The sequence below is a fragment of the Amphibalanus amphitrite genome, unplaced genomic scaffold (assembly GCF_019059575.1).
Source record: "Amphibalanus amphitrite isolate SeventyFive unplaced genomic scaffold, NRLGWU_Aamphi_draft 000014F_arrow, whole genome shotgun sequence".
NCBI lineage: Eukaryota > Metazoa > Arthropoda > Thecostraca > Balanomorpha > Balanidae > Amphibalanus > Amphibalanus amphitrite.
The window spans coordinates 949599-969846 of NW_024881510.1; positions in this window are offsets into that span (position 1 = coordinate 949599).

Below are 20248 nucleotides of genomic sequence, written 5' to 3' on the forward strand. Positions count from 1 at the left end.
CTACTGTCCAAAAGCGGCTTGCCTCATTATGCTAGCTAATTAGCTGTCGTCATTTCCCTCCGTTCTTTCGTCATTCTCTTCCATTGTTCTACAACGGAAAGATGAAAATACGGTCTGTCAATAGGTCAGCCTGTTGCAGTATTGAGTAATAGGTATAGGCTGTTGTATTAGGCTTGAGACGCCTGGCTTGTGGGAATACCTCGTGTTTATCTGGTTGGCTATCTTCATTTAACACGTGTAGCTACCTGACAACTTTCTCCCGGTGACTTCCATCCGTGGCTACGGGCTTACTCTCGGGTAGCTACATTTGTGGGAATACCTCAATGCTAACTCATAAATCAGTTCAAAGCTCGCTGCACCTATCGGTTTTCTACATAGCCACTCTTGGCCGAAGGGGGCGGGTACGTGTACTAAAATACGGCACTAGAATAGACGGCACTAAAATAAATACGACCCTATAATTATCGTTTCGTCCCGTTTCGTCTATTAATTTTATGAGCTAAGGCTACGCGGAAAAGCGAGCGAGTGCGCAATTCGGTATGAGACGCTGGGATTAGTTTCCAATTATAAGGTCTCAAGTAAAACGGCGATCTGCTGAGGCCGAGTCAATGACCCAAGGTCGTGCCTCCGTTCTTGGCAAATAACGTCTGCATAAATGGGCGCAGATCATTTTTTACCCTTACGCTAGCGAACACCGGGGCAAGGCGGCCACCCGGGGCAAAGTGTCCACCCCGTAGGTATTTTAGCCCTTTACAACTGGTGTCAACTTCAGTTATTGGCTGCCAATTATAGTTCTCTTGTATTTGTATTGTATTTGTAATTACATTTAAGAGCGATCCACATACAAAGTGCGTGGCGTGGCGATTACTGCTCACGGTCGTTCGAATGGGCCGCATAGTTTTCCGGCTCGTTGCCATTGTTTTGTGATGTACGGAAAAGTATTATTTCCCAGATTACTATTTTTTTACGATTTTTTAGTGTTATTTTATTCCATAACCGTTTGGAATTTTATTTTAACGTTCTTGTTCATGCATCGCCTGGTTATCGTAAGTACATGTCTTCTACCAATTAGTGTTTAGGTACCCCACTAATAGCTGAGCAGGAATACTGTTGTCTCGGACGGTATGCGCGGGGCAAAGTAGACGGATACCAGACCAAAATTGGCCATAATTGTTTCCATCCTGACAACAAGCGTTATTGATATTCAAAAGTATTGTCATGCGTTTATTTCGGCCATTTTTGGTTACATGTAATGCACTCTTCTCCATGAATGTCCTTGGATTGTTTATCTAACGGCAGGAAGATGACAAAATAAACACCCATCCTCGCTTAAACCTTGTTAGTTGTTACCATCAGCAGCTCCAGTCGTACATGAGGCAACTATCCTGTTTTTCATAACAGGACAAATGCATCGCCGGTATCCGCTTTGATCCGGGGGTTGGGGCAAGGTGCAGGCCATTAGATATGCATATAAGTAAAGTTTTGCCAATCTCCTAAACGTTAATGCCCTTAGAAATTAAACGAAGTTGAAATGACAAGCTAAGCATCGGACTTTGCGAATGGTGCGATATGAAATAAATAATGATTACAGGTGTTTGAGATAGGGTTAAATCATTTCCGGTGCTGGATAAATACGAGTACATAGCAGTTATTTTAGTACTATTCCTTTGACCATTGACCGGGCCAAGTGTTTTGGCATGATGTGGTGACATCGATGATCGATATTCACCTGGTTGAGTATATTCACCTGGTATTGATGAAGTGTCATTTTGAATCTTCCTCAGGAATTGATAGTAATTCGTATGCGTTTCGGGTTACACTGAGGTGCATACAATTTTTTAACAATTTTTATAACAATTTTTTAAACAATTTTTTACCTTAGTGTAGCCCGAAACGAATACGAATTACTATAGTTCACCTGAAGAAGAGATCTGTTCACCCTCCCTGTAGCACTTTAACGAATTAGCTACCTACTAATTGCGTCGGTGTGCCTGTCTTGGATAAAACTACAACTATATGAATTAGGACATTGAAATGCCCCAATGTTTCGCGCAAATAGCGCATGTGCAACGTGAGACGTTCATCGCCGAACTTCTCACTTAGTTGTCGGAAGACAATAGGTAGGTACTGGTTCTGTCCGGATGACTCGAGGGACGTTGCTGGACGGTCGTCAAGTTAGATGTAAGTGAATCCTAATCTATAATCTAAGATTCGGAATCAGGTGAGCCCCTACGATTTGGACCAAACTTGGTCAGTGGATAGTACGTAACGTCCTGATTACGATGCACCCAAAATCTAAGCTCGGCCCGTCATATTCACGAAGTTACGGATGTTTAAATTTCAAGGTCATTCGGGAGAGCCCCTACGATTTCCGTCAAAATTTGTGTACGGACACTCTAGATGCTCCTCATTACGAATATCACAAAATTTAAGCTCGGCCCGCCATATTTACGAAGTTACGGAGGTTTGAATTTCAAGGTCATTTGGGTGAGCCCCTGCGATTTCCGTCAAAATTGTTATACAGACATATTCCATCCTCCTCATTACAAATATCATAAAAGTTAAGCTCGGCCCGCCATATTTTTCAAGTTACGTAGTCACAAAGTTACGGAATTTCAAGGTCATTCGGAGAGCCCCTCCGATTTTCGTCAAAATTTGTATGCGGACACATTACATGCTCTTCATTACAAATATCGTAAAAGCTAAGCTCGGCCCGCACTATTTCAAAAGTTAATGAAGTTTGAAACTCATTGAAATTCAAACCTCAGTAACTTTTGAAATAGTGCGGGCCGAGCTTAGCTTTTACGATATTCGTAATGAGGAGCATGTAATGTGTCCGCATACAAATTTTGACGAAAATCGGAGGGGCTCTCCGAATGACCTTGAAATTCCGTAACTTTGTGACTACGTAACTTGAAAAATATGGCGGGCCGAGCTTAACTTTTATGATATTTGTAATGAGGAGGATGGAATATGTCCGTATACCAATTTTGACGGAAATCGCAGGGGCTCACCCAAATGACCTTGAAATGCAAGCCTCCGTAACTTCGTAAATATGGCGGGCCGAGCTTAAATTTTGTGATATTCGTAATGAGGAGTATCTAGAGTGTCCGTGCACAAATTTTGACGGAAATCGTAGGGGCTCTCCCGAATGACCTTGAAATTCAAACATCCGTAACTTCGTAAATATGGCGGGCCGAGCTGAGATTTTGGGTGCATCGTAATCAGGACGTTACGTACTATCCACTGACCAAGTTTGGTCCAAATCGTAGGGGCTCACCTGATTCCGAATCTTAGATTATAGATTAGGATTCACTTACATCTCACTTGACGACCGTCGGTGCTGGCGGGTACTGACAGACACACATCCTGTTCAGTTCCGTGTCTGGCCGTCCGTGGGCGGGGAGGTATTTCTGGGTCACCTTCCTATTATTATCCCACGGTCGCCGAGCTGGTCCCCCGTACCCTCTCGCAACGGGCACCTGCCGCCGGGACAGATCCGGACAAACACCTAACGAGTGACCCAGTTGGCCCCCAAAACGACGACAGGTGAGGTAAAAACACTCGTACATTCGCCCAGGAGGGGCGGTTGGAGGGTTTGCTGGAAATGTGCCCCCGGCTGATTCACCACTTAATGGAGAGGGGGTGGGGGGGTCCCAGAAGTCCTCCTCTCGAGCTAACAAAGGTACCCCTACCCAAGTCGTGTTCTCTTTTTTTGCAGACTTCGACAGAAATGACATAATAATCTAAACATATCTGCAGGCGATTGTGTGAGCAGGTCGTTTTTCATCATTGTAGGTATTCTAGGAATTTTCTGTGCTAGAGTCGTTGGAATTTACCATCCGGATCTCAAGCAACAGTATTTCCTAGTACCATACTTTTCCTGTATCTTACTTCAGGCCGTAGGACACACCACGAATGAATGGAAATTTCAGCATTCACTTAGGGTGAAATAAGGATGTTGTCATATTCCACGCCATTTCTTGTTAAATATGACACAGCCACAGGATATATCTTTGCCGGAAACAGTTGAATGGCGTGAAATGGACCAGTCACCCGGGTTCGGTTCTCGAAACAGACCAGTACTGCAACCAGTTAACTAGCCCAGCAACCTACAGTGGGTATCTGTGTCTACGGGCAATCAAAATGCGTCCAACCTGTCGTGTCGTGATGTGGGGTGACGCCTGCATGACAATCACGGTACGCAGACCTCAGACAGGGCGGTCCGGAGTGTGCCGCTGTCTGGGGGGACGCAGACAGTTCCGGACGGGTCCGGACGGGTCCGACGGACCGCACAGTCTGCCGGGAATGTGAGAGCCGGAAAACGCGGACCGGCCGCCGCGCGACGCGACAACGCAACTCGCGACCGGAATGTCTCCCGGTCTCACGGCCCATCTGTTCACCATATTCCACGGCACAGGGTGTGATTGATCTCGGCGTGTGAACTGCACTGCAGAGTCTTGTCTTCTCGGTCTCGGCACTCTCACGCGCGGCTTTGTCACACTTCCCTGACCCCATTACTCTTGCGATAATTAGGTATGGTTGTTGAAACGATAAAAGTCTTATTATAAACGTTTCTCCTCGATAGCACGAATATAAAGTACAGCGAAAATGGGTGAACCGTGAAATGTTATATTATCAGTCATCAGATGCAGCGATGCTTATGCAAGCTAGCCATTTCCAACTTCCAAGCTATGTCTCAACAGTTTGCTGTGAGATGAAGTCATTCACTCTCGAGCTGGTGTCATCGAGGCATTAAAGCTGATATATGCGTCATATGTAAAGAAGACACTGTCATTGCTATAGGCTGTTGCGTGAGAATGCTGCGGCACCGATTTATCTGTACCTAGATAAAACAGTAGGCACACTCGGTATACGGGTCATGTATGTCAGATCGGGTCGTTCGCGATTCACCCGTACCGACTCAGATATTTCCGTGACGTGACGCGGCTGACCTGTGTCGACTCACGGACGTAACGGATTTCCGTGACGTAACGCACGCCGTGATTTATCTGTGTCGACTCCATGGCACGCTCAGCCGTGTGGTTGGGATCCTCCGCGTGCTGTGCTTCCTACATGACAGCGCCTTAGGGAACCAGTTCCGCCACATTCCTTCAAATACTTTCACCCGACACTTTTGCAGACAAAGGTTTCGTTGGCGGTGCATTGCAGGGAGACGGCCTGGACATCGGTATACCGCACCTGTCGTGGCCTTTCCACACACACAGAGCTGTAACTACCCATCATATGTAAATACGCTGGATTGCGAGAGACTCTATTGCGAAGCTACCTAACTGGATACCGCCTGTGCTGTATAAACTGTGTGCACTGTGCATATATAGGTGACTTTGATTTGACATGAAGCATGTGGTAATCAGCAAGGAGCTTCATTGAAATGGTTATCGCTGAGCCGTTAAAACTTAACATCATGATTAAATAAGTTATTCGTACCTTCCTTAGTGACAGTGTTCTGCTTTAAGCGGTCTTTATTTGACCACTGTCCGTAGTTATAGGTACAGAGTCAGGGAATAAATTACACCCGTTCGCACACTCGTCAGTCGTCCAAATCGTTGGTTAGTTATGGTATACGCAAGGTAAAGATAATAAAATACCTTCTGTGCGTAGGTACGTACCTACGCTAATTAGGAAGAGAAGAACATACTGACACATGCGAAGGGGGCATCGCATTAACATATTCATCCTGATTCATGCGTGGTTTGAAGCTTCTGATTGTATTGAGTTGAGCCATAGATAGCATAACATTTCATTATTTATTTGTTAATTTATCTTAACTTAATATTTCAGATTATCCTATGCAAAAACCTGTTTAGAGTAGGTAGTTTCTTTTTATTTAAAGTTTCATCACAAACAAACATAACATAACAACATTGTAGTTACATAAACAAACATGGAAAAATGCTTTGGTTATTGGCCCATTACTTGAACGCTTGATTTTTGGCTATGAACCCTTGAGACTTTATCTTTGCAGCTCAAAGAGATGCAAAGATAACAAAACTTATCTTTGCAAGCTCAGAGGAGTGCGAGATAGAAATACCTACCTCTGCATAGACCCGATGGTAAATAAACATCTACTAGAAAGATAAGTACGTAGAGTCCTAGACACTTTTGTCCTACGCATATACTTTTGCTGGCGTACATTGCCAGTGCACACGAACATTTGCGACACGTAAGTACCTACTTAGCTTCTGTCCACAACGGGCTACAGGCAAAAGATCGCTCAAGTACCTACGTAGGACAGAACAGAAGTATATAAGCAAAAGTACGGAGGATAAAAGTAGCATCGATGTTCGTACAGTATCAAGTACGTAACGACAAAAGTACGTCAAGGACAAAATTACGTATCGCAAAGGTTCGTACAGTATAAAGAACGTATGGACAAAATTACGTCAAGGACAAAAATAAGTATCGCAAAAGTACCTACGTATAGTATAAAGTACGTATGGTCAAAAATACGTCAGGGACAAAAGTACGTACCTATCGCAAAGTACGTACAGTCAAAAGTACGTAAGTACTTAAGTACGCCAAGGACAAAAGTAAGTACGTATCGCAAAGGTACGTACACTGTACAGTAAAAAGTACGTATGAACAAAACTACGTCAAAGACGGATGGAGAAGTTGGTAGTTACTAGCCGTTTTCACAACGGGCTATCCGGCGAATGCACCTTATTTGACCAAATCTGCACCTAATTTCTTTTACAGCAAATATCTTCATTTTATGAATTTATTTCAGTGTTTTAACCCGCGCGGGGCTGGGGTCTCCAGCCGAACGCGCGGGGCTGGGGGGGGGTAAATTTTACCCCCCCTGTTATCTCCCGAACTAATGGTCCGATTTGGAAAATTCAAACGCCAATCGAAAGCTCTCATCACGAACTACTAAAAACATGTACTTAATTTAAAGTTTGAGGTCAAGGTCAAGGTCAGGTCAAGGGTACAAATTGCAAGTTTCTACAGTATCGGCCTTGCACCGTAGTTACCGAAGAATGGAGTCATGGACTGAGACTGATCGCCCAAAACGTGTTCTTAGGCTACCAAGACAATATTCGTTGCATACAACATCATTAAGAGGTCAAGGTCAAGGTCAGGTCAGGTCAGGTCAGGTCACCAAAAAACAAAATATAGAAAAGGGCATGTGCGACACATGTTTTATGGGTCATTTTACTCATTGAATTCAATAGGCACACTCAATAAGTGATATGGACCACCTCTGGATGAATTTCAGGTCGAGGTCAGGTCAAGGTCAGGTCAAGTGAGGTCAAATTTTGAAGTTGGTTGTTAAGGCCTAAAAAGGTATCTATCTGATGCAGTTTTTCACGGCGAATCGAATGGTGCTATTTGTGTTTCCGTACGAGGTCTAGAACTTCCAAAAAAGTAATTTTTCAAAAAATTTGTGTGTCGTGACGTCATAAAATTTTGAATAACTCCCACATTTTTGAACCGATTCTTCTAAAATTTGGTATGTAGGTGCACATAGACCACTTCTCTGACATATATTCCGGTTTTTTCGATAGACTCAAAATTTTGGATTTTATAATGATTTTCCCAAAAAAGTTAGTTTTTTGAAAAAATTTAGGCCAAATTCCAAAATTTTCAAAAAACCGAGATAGCCATTTGATAGACAAAGTAAAATTACGTATAACCTTTTTCGTTACGTCTTGATTCCTTTAAAAATGAAGATGTTAGCGGCGTTTGAACTTTTGCCGTTTTTGAGGCGAAAATGGCGAACATGACGTCACTAAAACGTCAATTTCTCAAAAATTTTCCGACGGATTTCGCTCAAATTTTCAGGGAACGTGTCAAATTGATGTAAGAAAAGGTACTGAAAGTTTGGCGGCGCTGCGCGCCGCCGTTTTTGAGATATCGCAAAAATTCGCGAGGGGGGGTAAAATTTACCCCCCCCCAGCCCCGCGCGGGTTAATCGATGATGCTCTCTGATAATATGACCAGTATAACGCTTTTTGGGGCGAATAACGGAGCGAGCGAGAAGGTGGGTCTTGCACGTGCGAAGTTTCGAGGGGGTACCTCCAACTGACTTGTGCACGGCACCCTACTAACCGGTCTCTAACGATGTGTCAAATTTGAGCACAATCGGCCCAGCCGTTCTCGAGATCTGGAAGCGGCACCCTGCACGTGCGCACGTGCAAAATGGGTCTTAACTGACTTGTGCACGGCACCCTACTAACCGGTCCCTAGCCATGTACCAAATTTGAGCGCCATCGGTCCAGCCGTTCTCGAGATCTGGAATCGACCCCAGCACGTACGCACGTGCAGCAGCACCCCAACTCTGGCACATGGATATGCAGTGCCTAGTGGGTGCCTACCTACATGCCAACTTTCAGAGCAATCGGCCAAGTAGTTACCGAGATATTGCAACAATTACAAAACGGACGCCTCTTCGTTTTGCACGTGGCACGTGCATAAGGGGTCACCCACATGTATCGGGAATAGTCCAGTACTTGGTAGAATGAATGAAGCTACCCTACAAAAATTACCGCGTGTAAATCGGTCAAGTGGTTGCTGAGATATAAGCCTCGCAAAAGCGTCCGCACGGCCGGCCGGCCGGCCGGCCGGCCGTCCGCTCATACTCAGAAATTTCCGTTAATCTAAGGAAAGACTACGCTCGCTTCGCTCGCTCCGTAACAAAGCAGGCATATAAGCACTTAGTGCAACCCTAGCTGATAGCTGCTAAGAGACACACTGAACCTGATTTGACCAAATCTGCACCTAATCTGTACCTACCAGATGTGCACCAAATGTGAACCAGATGGCCGTCGTGAAAACGGCTACTGTCAACTTCTTCCGGGACATCATAGCGCATAGCTTCATCTTTTGAAGAAAGCACGGACCGATGGTGTTTGCCGTTTGGTGCAAAAACAAATAGCCACAACAGTTCTTAACACGTTGAGGATTATCAAATGACAGATGTGACATCTATAAGTACATGTATGGCCTAAACTTTTGAATTCCTTTTAAAAGAGATATTTTTTATTTATATTATTTTATCATTTATATATATATATATATATATATATATATATATATATATATATATATATATATATATATATATATATATATATATATATATATATATATATATTACTGTTTGCGTTTTTGTCTCTTTTAAAATGAATTCAATTCAAAAGTTAAAGCCATACATGCACTTATATGTCATATATGTCACAGTTCTTGACAAGTTGACACGTCCTTATTTTTAAACCTACACGACAAAAATAACAGTTGCAGAGATCCATATCTGCTCGCAGTACACCAGTCAGTTGATAGAACTCGGCAACAATCAGAACTTACTCAATCACTTCTATCTCCGTTCGATAAGATACGAGATCTCAACTAGTGCCGAAAATCATGATACCGATACTGCATCCAAACCAAATACCGACAGGAACCGTATAGGAAAATACCGAAACCGAACCGACTTAGGAATATCAGGGAAATACCAATTTTTACCAAATTCACAGCCTCTTTAACATTAGCGAGGATTCACAATACCAACAAAATACCACATGTGTTAGCCTCGAAATACAAAATACCAAGTTGGTATCGGTTTGGTATCGGTACCTATACCAAAAAGTTGGTATCCGATTGACATCTCTAATCCCAACCTTACACATATTATCTTGGTGCCAGTCCGAACATGGACCTTCGGAATTCCGATTTTGTTCAATATCCAATTTGGAATTCGGTAGGTATAGGACAAAGGCCACAGCACAGGCTATGTATGGGTCATTGGATAATCATTTACTACACTTCAGCATTTTCATTATTTGTACCTTTACGGAAAAAAAAAATATTTACTCCGCTAGGTGGGGTTCTGACGTCCCAAATACAGTACCTATATTGAAGTAGACTTTCGCGTTATTTTGGAGTTTTATCCATAAAACTCCATCTTACTGGGTTTGGATACTCCAAACAGCTTGCATGAGGAGTAGGGGAACTCCCACACTGAAAAAACTTACTCCCCATTTTCTAATTTTAGAATGCCAAAAAGCACTCCTGCAATCGAATAATTTTATAACCTGGCATAAGCGCCTAGAATGGGGAGTTTTGGGGAATAAAACTAGCATATAGAATATATTCAGTATCCGAACGCTTATATTATTCGCGCTAGGGAGTAATTTTATGACGGAGGATAAAAGTATGCTATCTTTGGATAAAATTACACCAGATGATAATTTTATTATCTTAATACTAAAATTACTCCCATTCGGGGAATAATATTGCCATGCCAAAAAGCACTCCTTTTTTCGATAATTTTACCCCGGAGTAACTCCCCGGTAAAATCAAGCCGCGGTGTAAAAGTACCACCCCTGATAATGCGGGGTGATGTGATAATATTATGACCAAGTGTAAAATAAGGAATGCATTTAAACAATGTATTGAAACACCAACAATTGATAACGAATGGTACCTGAGCATCAGCAGGTACATCTTAATTTGGACGCACTTCCAGTGATGGCGAATTGCGGCCGACAGGGACGTAATTTTACTTCCTAGTTGAGAAGCGGCGTCTCAACTGGGAGGCAAAACTTCGTCTCTGCCGGCCGCAATGCGAAATCACTGGAAGGACGTTCAAGGTCACAACTCACAAGGGCGTTATGGTTAACACTGAGGCTAACGAATAACATCTGCGCACAGAACCACCGCCACGGATGGCAGATAAAACGAGCGTGTATGGTTAACACTGAGGCTAACGAATAACATCTGCGCACAGAACCACCGCCACGGATGGCAGATAAAACGAGCGTGTATGGTTAACACTGAGGCTAACGAATAACATCTGCGCACAGAACCACCGCCACGGATGGCATATAAAACGAGCGTGATCTGGACTATGAAAGACGTACTGAGACTCATTGGCGTACTGAGACCGCCGCAGCTGAATTAGTCATAATACAGAGGCTCCAGTAGTGTGAGCCACACGGTGCGAGTCACTTGAGCCACAGGTGAGCCACAAGTCACGAGTCACTTGAACCACAGGTGAGCCACAGGTCGCCAGTCATTCGAAGTGGGCATCTCCGATGCTGGTTCTACACTACCTGGGTAACCTCCCACACCTTCTGTGATAAGCCAGATAGGTTTACATCGAATCCCACACTCCGGTAAAGAATCTCGAACAGGGCCCTGCAGGGCCCGTGAACTTTGTGTAGAAGACAGCGTGGGCGGCCGTCATTAGGGCCACGGTCTCCAACCTGGTGGCCGGCAGTTGGCAGACCACCACACCGTCCACCGATAGTTCCTCACCTGCCTGACGAACCCCGTTTCTCGGATCCGCCAAGGTGCCAATGGTTGTTCCACAACCATAGGCAAGTAGAGCTAGCAGCTCGTCGTCTGCCGTGAAAAATAATATTGCAGTCAGTTGGCATCAATGCATATCGTACAAATAAACGTAAAGGAAACCTAGGAGAGAAACAAGGAACCGCGTTTGTACAGTAGCTGGCTATGCCATCTACGTATCTGGAGACGATTCTTCGCTTCTTCCTGATTTCTTTTCACTCTCAAAATCGTAGTACGATGCGTAGTACGTTTGCGTAGTACAATACACTCTTACAACTAAACGTGGTGCATAATTACAAAATAATTATACGTCGTTAAAATATTTCAGTGAAATAAGAAATTAGTACCCGATGTTCCGCTGTCATGGTTAAGTATGGAGCGCAAGTAGGTATCAAACTGCATATAACTGTGGTATATTTGGAGACAATGAAGACAACCATGAATGGAGACAACCTGAATGGAGACAACCATGACTTTTCAATATCACTAGAGTTAAACAACACTTTTTGACTAATAGCAAAACCAACGACGATTGGCTGTCCAAAGGTGAGGTACAACATGTTGTCCCGCCCGTCGTTAAAGTGCCACCTTTTTACGGTTTTCGGTTTAAAACGGTTTTCAGTAGACCTGACCCACCTATGACCTACCCTGAAGTCCGTTTCCCGAAATTCGTCCTAGTTTTCGAGATATCCGCATTCAAACTTCACATTGATGCCATCACAAAAAGTGTGGGAGATGGGATTTTAACATGGTAATGTTACATTCCCATATTCCACACATTTGTGATGGCTGTAATCTGAAGTCCAATTGCGGATATTTTGAAAACTAGGCCGAATTTCGGGAAACAGACTTCAGGGTAGGTCATAGGTGGGTTAGGTCTAGTGAAAACCGTTTTGTGTAAAAAAAGGTGGCAGTCTTCCTTTAAGCAAAAAAAAAAAAATCATCAAGAAAATAAACAGTTGTCCAGCCCTCTGCTATTAATGTATTACGCCATTGGGATATGTGAAACGTCATTTCTCCATCGTGCAGGGAGAAGCATGCGTAGGAAATACCTTCCTACACTTGGTCTTGGCTAATGTTTTGGCCTGACCTCGTATTTATCGAAAATACCTCGGGCCTAACTTTACATTCGCTTAAAAAAAAAAAAATCAGTCAGATCTAAACATTATTCCAGCCCTGGCCAGGAATATATTGTCTACGATGATCGGCTCGAGCCCAGTTATATACATAGAAGAAGAGACGTCTGTCAAGACAGCCTCAGATTCAGATTCACTTTCAGAATCACATTCGGACCCCCTTAGATTTTCATAAAAACTGGTCCATAGGTACAGTTTTGGACGCTGATTCCAATGGTGAAGTCTGTTTTTCGCCACATATTATACTTTGGCCCCTAGAGGCATTCAAAGTTTTTTTGGGGCGAAGGGGGACCCCGTTAGATTTTCATAAAAACTGGTCCATGTGTACAGTTTTGGACGCTGATTCCAACGGTGAAGTCTGTTTTTCGCCACATATTATACTTTGGCCCCTAGAGGCATTCAAAGTTTTTTGGGAGAAGGGGGACCCCCTTGGATTTTCATTAAAACTGGTCCATGTGTACAGTTTTGGACGCTGATTCCAATGGTGAAGTCTGTTTTTCGCCACATATTATACTTTGGCCCCTAGAGGCATTCAAAGTTTTTTGGGGCGAAGGGGGACCCCCTTAGATTTTCATAAAAACTGGTCCATGGGTACAGTTTTGGACGCTGATTCCAATGGTGAAGTCTGTTTTTCGCCACATATTATACTTTGGCCCCTAGAGACATTTAAAGTTTTTTTTTGGGCGAAGGGGACCCCCTTAGATTTTCATGAAAACTGGTCCATGTGTACAGTTTTGGACGCTGATTCCAACGGTGAAGTCTGTTTTTCGCCACATATTATACTTTGGCTCCTAGAGGCATTCAAAGTTTTTTTGGGGAAGGGGGACCCCCTTAGATTTTCATAAAAACTGGTCCATGTGTACAGTTTTGGACGCTGATTCCCATGGTGAAGTCTGTTTTTCGCCACATATTATACTTTGGCCCCTAGGGTATTCAGATTCACTTTCAGAATCACATTTGGACCCCCTTAGATTTTCATAAAAACTGGTCCATGGGTACAGTTTTGGACGCTGATTCCAATGGTGAAGTCTGTTTTTCGCCACATATTATACTTTGGCCCCTAGAGGCATTCAAAGTTTTTTTTTGGGGCGAAGGGGGACCCCTTAGATTTTCATAAAAACTGGTCCATGTGTACAGTTTTGGACGCTGATTCCAACGGTGAAGTCTGTTTTTCGCCACATATTATACTTTGGCCCCTAGAGGCATTCAAAGTTTTTTGGGGGGAAGGGGGACCCCCTTAGATTTTCATAAAAACTGGTCCATGTGTACAGTTTTGGACGCTGATTCCAACGGTGAAGTCTGTTTTTCGCCACATATTATACTTTGGCCCCTAGAGGCATTTAAAGTTTTTTTGGGGCGAAGGGGGACCCCCTTAGATTTTCATGAAAACTGGTCCATGTGTACAGTGTGTCTAAAAAGAATGTACCGTCGCCACTACGTGGCGCTGGTGTCGCGAGCCGGTAGTTGGCTGAATCCGCACCAGACCACACATTCCCAAGCGCTAGGTGACAGCTGCGCAGCGGCCGGTAGTAGCGTAAGCCCGAACCTTCGTGACACGACCCCGGGGGGGGGGGAGGGAGGGGAGCGGGCGGGGCAGCGCGTGTAGGGAGGGGTGCTCCAGCAAGCTGGCAGTTGTCGCGGCCAAAGGTCAAGGGGTCACACACCAAGCGAACGGACGCTGATGTGGGTTCGTGGGGATCATGAACTTGTGTGTGGTAGGTGCGTCTTGCGATGCACGGGTGATGCGCCAGGTCTAAGCCAAAGGATTCAGGGGAGAGCTGAAGAAAAACACCTGGTCAACTACGGCGAATAATAGTGCTGAAAAATGGAAAGTATGGGTCAATGCAAGCCTTCATGACTATAAACAACTTTCTGAGGACGCAAAGGCCAGCATTGAATAACGATACCTATCCGGATCGAAATTAGCAATGATTTATAATTAAATGCCGAACTAATAGCGCTGCAAAACCCTCCTAGTAAATTGTCAAGTCGGATTATACCCACTTGAATTAAACTATCCTAAATAAAATTGTTAATTAACTTTCTAACACTGACGTTCTTTATCATACGATAAGTATGGGGTTAACCAAGATTCAGCATCTTCCGCGTTCAAACAATCACCTGTAAGGCTAGAACCTTAACACGCGCAGTGGAAGGGGGGGGGGCGGATTTCGCCCACCCCTCCTGTTTTTCGCCAATAACTCGCGCCGCAAGCATAATATCAATGTGAAATTTTGGCTACCTGTCCAGAATTGAATTGCGGATCTTCTCGTGCAAGAAGTAAGAAAATCGGTTCACAACTTTTCTAGTAATAGCGGTGTAAAGTCAAACATCCTGCCGCCGCGGCGGCGCGGCGGCGCGGCGGCCGGCGCTAGCCGTTACGCGCCGCCTGAATTGTAGACTGTGCCGGGGCGGGACGGTTCCGTCTTTACATCGCGCTCCTTACCGCTGATTATATTAGATTCGCGTCAAATTCGGTGAGAAGACTGAGAAATGTACAGGCAATCATATGGTCAAAGAATTTTGAAAATCGGCCGGTAACAACTTGAGTTATGAGTGTGTAAACACAAAATTGTGATTGCCGCGTTTCCCGCGTCGGCCGATGCCGCTTCAGCCGGCGACATCTTACCCTTAGCAGGCTTCTAACTGCCATATTTATTGTTGGATTATCTAGAAATTTACCATACATACTCACAAATGTTTGTTCTTTCGTATAGTGAAAGATTTTTAAAAATCGGCCGGTAACTTTTTGAGTTATCGGCGTGTAAACGCAAAAAAGTCGCTAATATGGCCGATTTGACCACATTTGACCTCATTTGACCTTGAAGATATTGACCTAGGGTCATGAAATTCACACACAAGATAGTTCCCTATGGCCCCCACCTACCCTCCAAATTTCGTCTTTCTAGCTCCAGTGGGAGCTGAGATCTTATGGGGGGGGGGCGACATCCGCCCCCCCCCCCCCCCTTCCACTGGGCGTAGTACTCGCAACCCTTCCACTGCGCGTGTTAATGGCCAGGTAAAAACATGGTCGGGATTTGATTAACCGGATTAAAGGTCGATTTTTTTTTTAGTCGGGATTTGATAAGTCGGATTTTTTTACGCCAACCGCATTTTTAAGTTAAGTCAGGTCACTGATCTATGACGTCATAAATGAGCAGTCCTAAAATGAACTGTGTGAAACTGTCCTAAACTGTCCTCAACATTTTAGGACTGTGTGCACAGTCCTAAAATGTTCCAACTTCGCAACACCCTCAGTGCAGAGCTTTCATAGGGAGATGAAACTTACAGGATCTTATAGTATGATCGAGAGGTCTCACAACTTGTATAAATGTATATCTCGGATTTTCTGAAGGGTCGCCTGAGATCAGGTCAGTCTCTCACCATTAAAAGTCAGGGGAATATGGAAATTGCTAGTTTGGTCCGGAAATGATATACAACTATCTCAAATTCTCAAGCACACGGAATCGTGATTTCATGCGCTCCTTGCAAGGTCTGATGCTTCAATTTTGCTTTGTTGATCTTGCGTGACGTCATTTATCACGTAACTAAGGCTATCAGTTTTTCGTCAATAACTCCCGATCAACTAAAGCTACCGAGTCGATAAAGCCACTAATGGACATGAAAAGACCTGCCGAATCGATTGATATGCAATATGACCTCCTTTGACCAGCTTCGTGACCTGACGGGCTGTGACCTGACCTTGACCCGAGGTTAACACCTTAACTCTCGCCCGTATTGGTGTTTTTCCAGCCGCAAACGTATAGGGGGGGGGGGGTCCGTTGGACCCCCCTTGCCGTTTCGCCCCTGATCGAGCTAGAGCTTCGCGAAAATAACGAGCGTGTTGGCCGTGACGAGAGGAAGTCGATGATACCCAATTTTAAGGTCCTAGGTCATCGGTTGACTTTGCAGGTCAGGTCAATGACCCAAAAGTCGGGAAAATCGGGACCTGTTAGAAAGTCGTAAAGCGTGGCTGCTATGGGGTTTTCGGGGTGCTGATCACGAATATCATGTTAGTTTTGATCACAGATGATGTCTTCATGCATTTAGGCCAGGTCGGGTCAGGTCAACCAGTAAGGGTATTCGTAGTAGGTGGCAACCGCCTCTGACAGCTTCGCAACATGTTACGAGGGCACCAAAACTACTTCGTAAATGTTCATATGGCTGCTAAATTCGAATTCAGCTCCTAAAACTGACCTAGAAACATGTAAAACTCGAAAAAGTGAACCGAGGTCATCAAAGGTCAGTGACCTGACCTGACTTTCCGGTGACCTTGACACCCACCCTAATGCATGGAAGCAACATCATATCCCATGTTTGAACGCTTAAAACCACGAAAAGACTGCAAACGCGCCGCTAATGCGAGCCGACATACGCCGAATCGCGATTCCGGCCAAACATGGTCTCTAAAAGCAGGTCGCAGGTCAAAGGTCATTAAGGTCAGGGTCATGACAATTTCAGGGTGGGTGTAAAATTGATTAACGCGAGGGTACTGAAAGTTTCGTCGCGATCGGCCGCTTTTTACGCGAGTTATTCGCGAAAAACCGAGGGAGGGGGGTCCGTTGGACCCCCCTCCTCTATACGGGCGAGGGTTGATCTCACCCGAAGAAAAAGTATACCATTCGACACGCCTGAGCTAGACAAACACGATGCTGCTAAAATCGCGGATCTGCGATCATTTTTAGCGAAGTTATTTACCAAAAACCGAACCAGTGCCTTGGGCCACTTGACCTGACCTCCGAAGTCATCTGCTGACCCTGGTCCTTAAATCGGAGACCAATCGCTGCATTTCGTAACGACGCACACGATCGTTTCTTTCGTGAGGCTCTAGCTCAATTAGGGGCGAATCGGCGAAGGAAGTTGTTTCCTCACTTCCAACCCCCAACGTCCCCTCGGTATTCAGAAAACCTGAAGGTCCGGTGAGGGTTAAAACGTTTCTCCTGAACGAAGAAGAAATGTAAAAGTCAAAGCTCTATAGACGTCCTGTAAAAGTGGCCATAATAATAAGTTCGTTAGAAATAAGATGCTTTTTAAACGACTTCCTCATATAAAATCGGGTGCTGGGACCAATCTTATAAACGCTTTAGAATGGACAGGGCGTCACTGGCTAAAGTTTGGGTGCAGAAAACGGCTATTACCTAAATGCAAAATGGTTTTCATGCATCTCAGTCAATTGTGTATTGTCGGTCCCAGTGGCCGAGCTAAAAAAAAATCGGTAGTGTTTTGCATCTTTTACGCCCTAAGAAACTACACCATCTATCGAACTGGGCGGGCTTATTTGAATGGGAGGGCGCATTATGCACGAATCGTGTGCTTTCGTTTATTTTGGACTGTATTTTACCACATCCACTGCTGGTATCACTATTAATATTATCTAATGCCGTGAATACGACAGCATTCCATTTATAAGATTGGGCCAATGGAGTCGCGCCCCGCGAGCTCGGTTTTCCGCTGGGCCGCTACAGGCCAGGAAGTCGGGCTTCGCCTGAAGGCAGGACAAAGGTCAGCGAGTTAGCGCGGGGTCAGCCAGGTATCGCCAAGTGCCGAGCGGATGCCGCTCCCTCCCCTCTCTTCCCCTCTTCTCCCCTCCCCACCGGTATAGATGGGGAGGGACCGAACTGCCAATGACACGCGAGCGGTCAAGGCCGCTCGCGCGGCAGCGACCCTGGCGGCCGGGTGCCGCAACTGGGATTCAGCAAAGTTACCGATTCGCCTCCTGTGGGAGAGCCAAACCAGGGGACATACTTTTTAGATATACTGTACAGTTTTGGACGCTGATTCCAACGGTGAAGTCTGTTTTTCGCCACATATTATACTTTGGCCCCTAGAGGCATTCAAAGTTTTTTTTTGGGTAAGGGGGACCCCCTTAGATTTTCATAAAAACTGGTCCATGTGTACAGTTTTGGACGCTGATTCCCATGGTGAAGTCTGTTTTTCGCCACATATTATACTTTGGCCCCTAGGGCATTCAGATTCACTTTCAGAATCACATTTGGACCCCCTTAGATTTTCATAAAAACTGGTCCATGGGTACAGTTTTGGACGCTGATTCCAATGGTGAAGTCTGTTTTTCGCCACATATTATACTTTGGCCCCTAGAGGCATTCAAAGTTTTTTTGGGGCGAAGGGGGACCCCCTTAGATTTTCATAAAAACTGGTCCATGTGTACAGTTTTGGACGCTGATTCCAACGGTGAAGTCTGTTTTTCGCCACATATTATACTTTGGCCCCTAGAGGCATTCAAAGTTTTTTTTGTTGGAAGGGGGACCCCTTAGATTTTCATAAAAACTGGTCCATGTGTACAGTTTTGGACGCTGATTCCAATGGTGAAGTCTGTTTTTCGCCACATATTATACTTTGGCCCCTAGAGGCATTCAAAGTTTTTTGGGGCGAAGGGGGACTCCCTTAGATTTTCATAAAAACTGGTCCATGTGTATAGTTTTGGACGCTGATTCCAATGGTGATGTCTGTTTTTCGCCACATATTATACTTTGGCCCCTAGAGACATTCAAAGTTTTTTTGGGGCGAGGGGGACCCCCTTAGATTTTCATAAAAACTGGTCCATGTGTACAGTTTTGGACGCTGATTCCAACGGTGAAGTCTGTTTTTCGCCACATATTATACTTTGGCCCCTAGAGGCATTCAAAGTTTTTTGGGGAAGGGGGACCCCCTTAGATTTTCATAAAAACTGGTCCATGTGTACAGTTTTGGACGCTGATTCCAACGGTGAAGTCTGTTTTTCGCCACATATTATACTTTAGCCCCTAGAGGCATTCAAAGTTTTTGGGGGAAGGGGGACCCCCTTGGATTTTCATAAAAACTGGTCCATGGGTACAGTTTTGGACGCTGATTTTAATGGTGAAGTCTGTTTTTCGCCACATATTATACTTTGGCCCCTAGAGGCAGGGATGCGGAGCCGTGGAAATTTCAAACGGCTCCTGCTCCGGCTCCGGCTCCGGAGAAAAAAATCGGCTCCGGCTCCGGCTCCGGCTCCGGGTGAAATGTTATGGCGGCTCCGGCTCCGGCTCCGGCTCCGAGTAAAATGGTCCGGCTCCGGCGGCTCCGGCTCCGGCGGCTCCGGCTCCGACTCAGTACATCCCCTATGCAATCAATTAAATACGGGTGGAAGAAAAATTGGATTGGTTATACGCGTTACCTACTCTTGCCATGACCGGCTCACCGCGTCCCCGCGCAAACGCACCTCGGAGAGAACTGGCAGAACAAAGGACTAGGAAGCGATGGCATTGGAAACGCAGTCGCCGCAAATCGGAGTTCACTGAACCATCGTAAGCTGACACCCATCTCGGCTGCATTGGGGGGTGGGGGGGGGGGGAAGAGACGGTGCTGGGAGTCGCAGTCCACTGCACTGGCTTCAAAACAATGGCCGTCACCTGATGACCGGTCCTCATGTTCTGGGGATGCAATAGACGTGAGGGGGGGGGGAGGAGCAGACAGGAAGTTGATTGCGTACTGTGGGATACTGGGGATATTCGGCTTTTTCATTCACTTGATGGCCCATGACGTACTATTGGTCTCAAGATAAGGGCCCAGGCGACCTGTAGTTTTGATGCGGTGAATATCCTTACCCTCGCCACAACTCGGGCCGAGTGCACCCCTCCTCCCAGCCAGCGCCACCCCCACTCGCATTGTGGCGAGGATGAGGGTATTCACCGCATCAAAACTACAGGTCGCCTGGGCACTTATATTGAGACCAATAGTACGATATGTTTTACTGCCTTGTACCTACTGTCAAACCGAACTAGGTCAATTATTTTTTCCTCTTCAAAAAATAAAAAGGA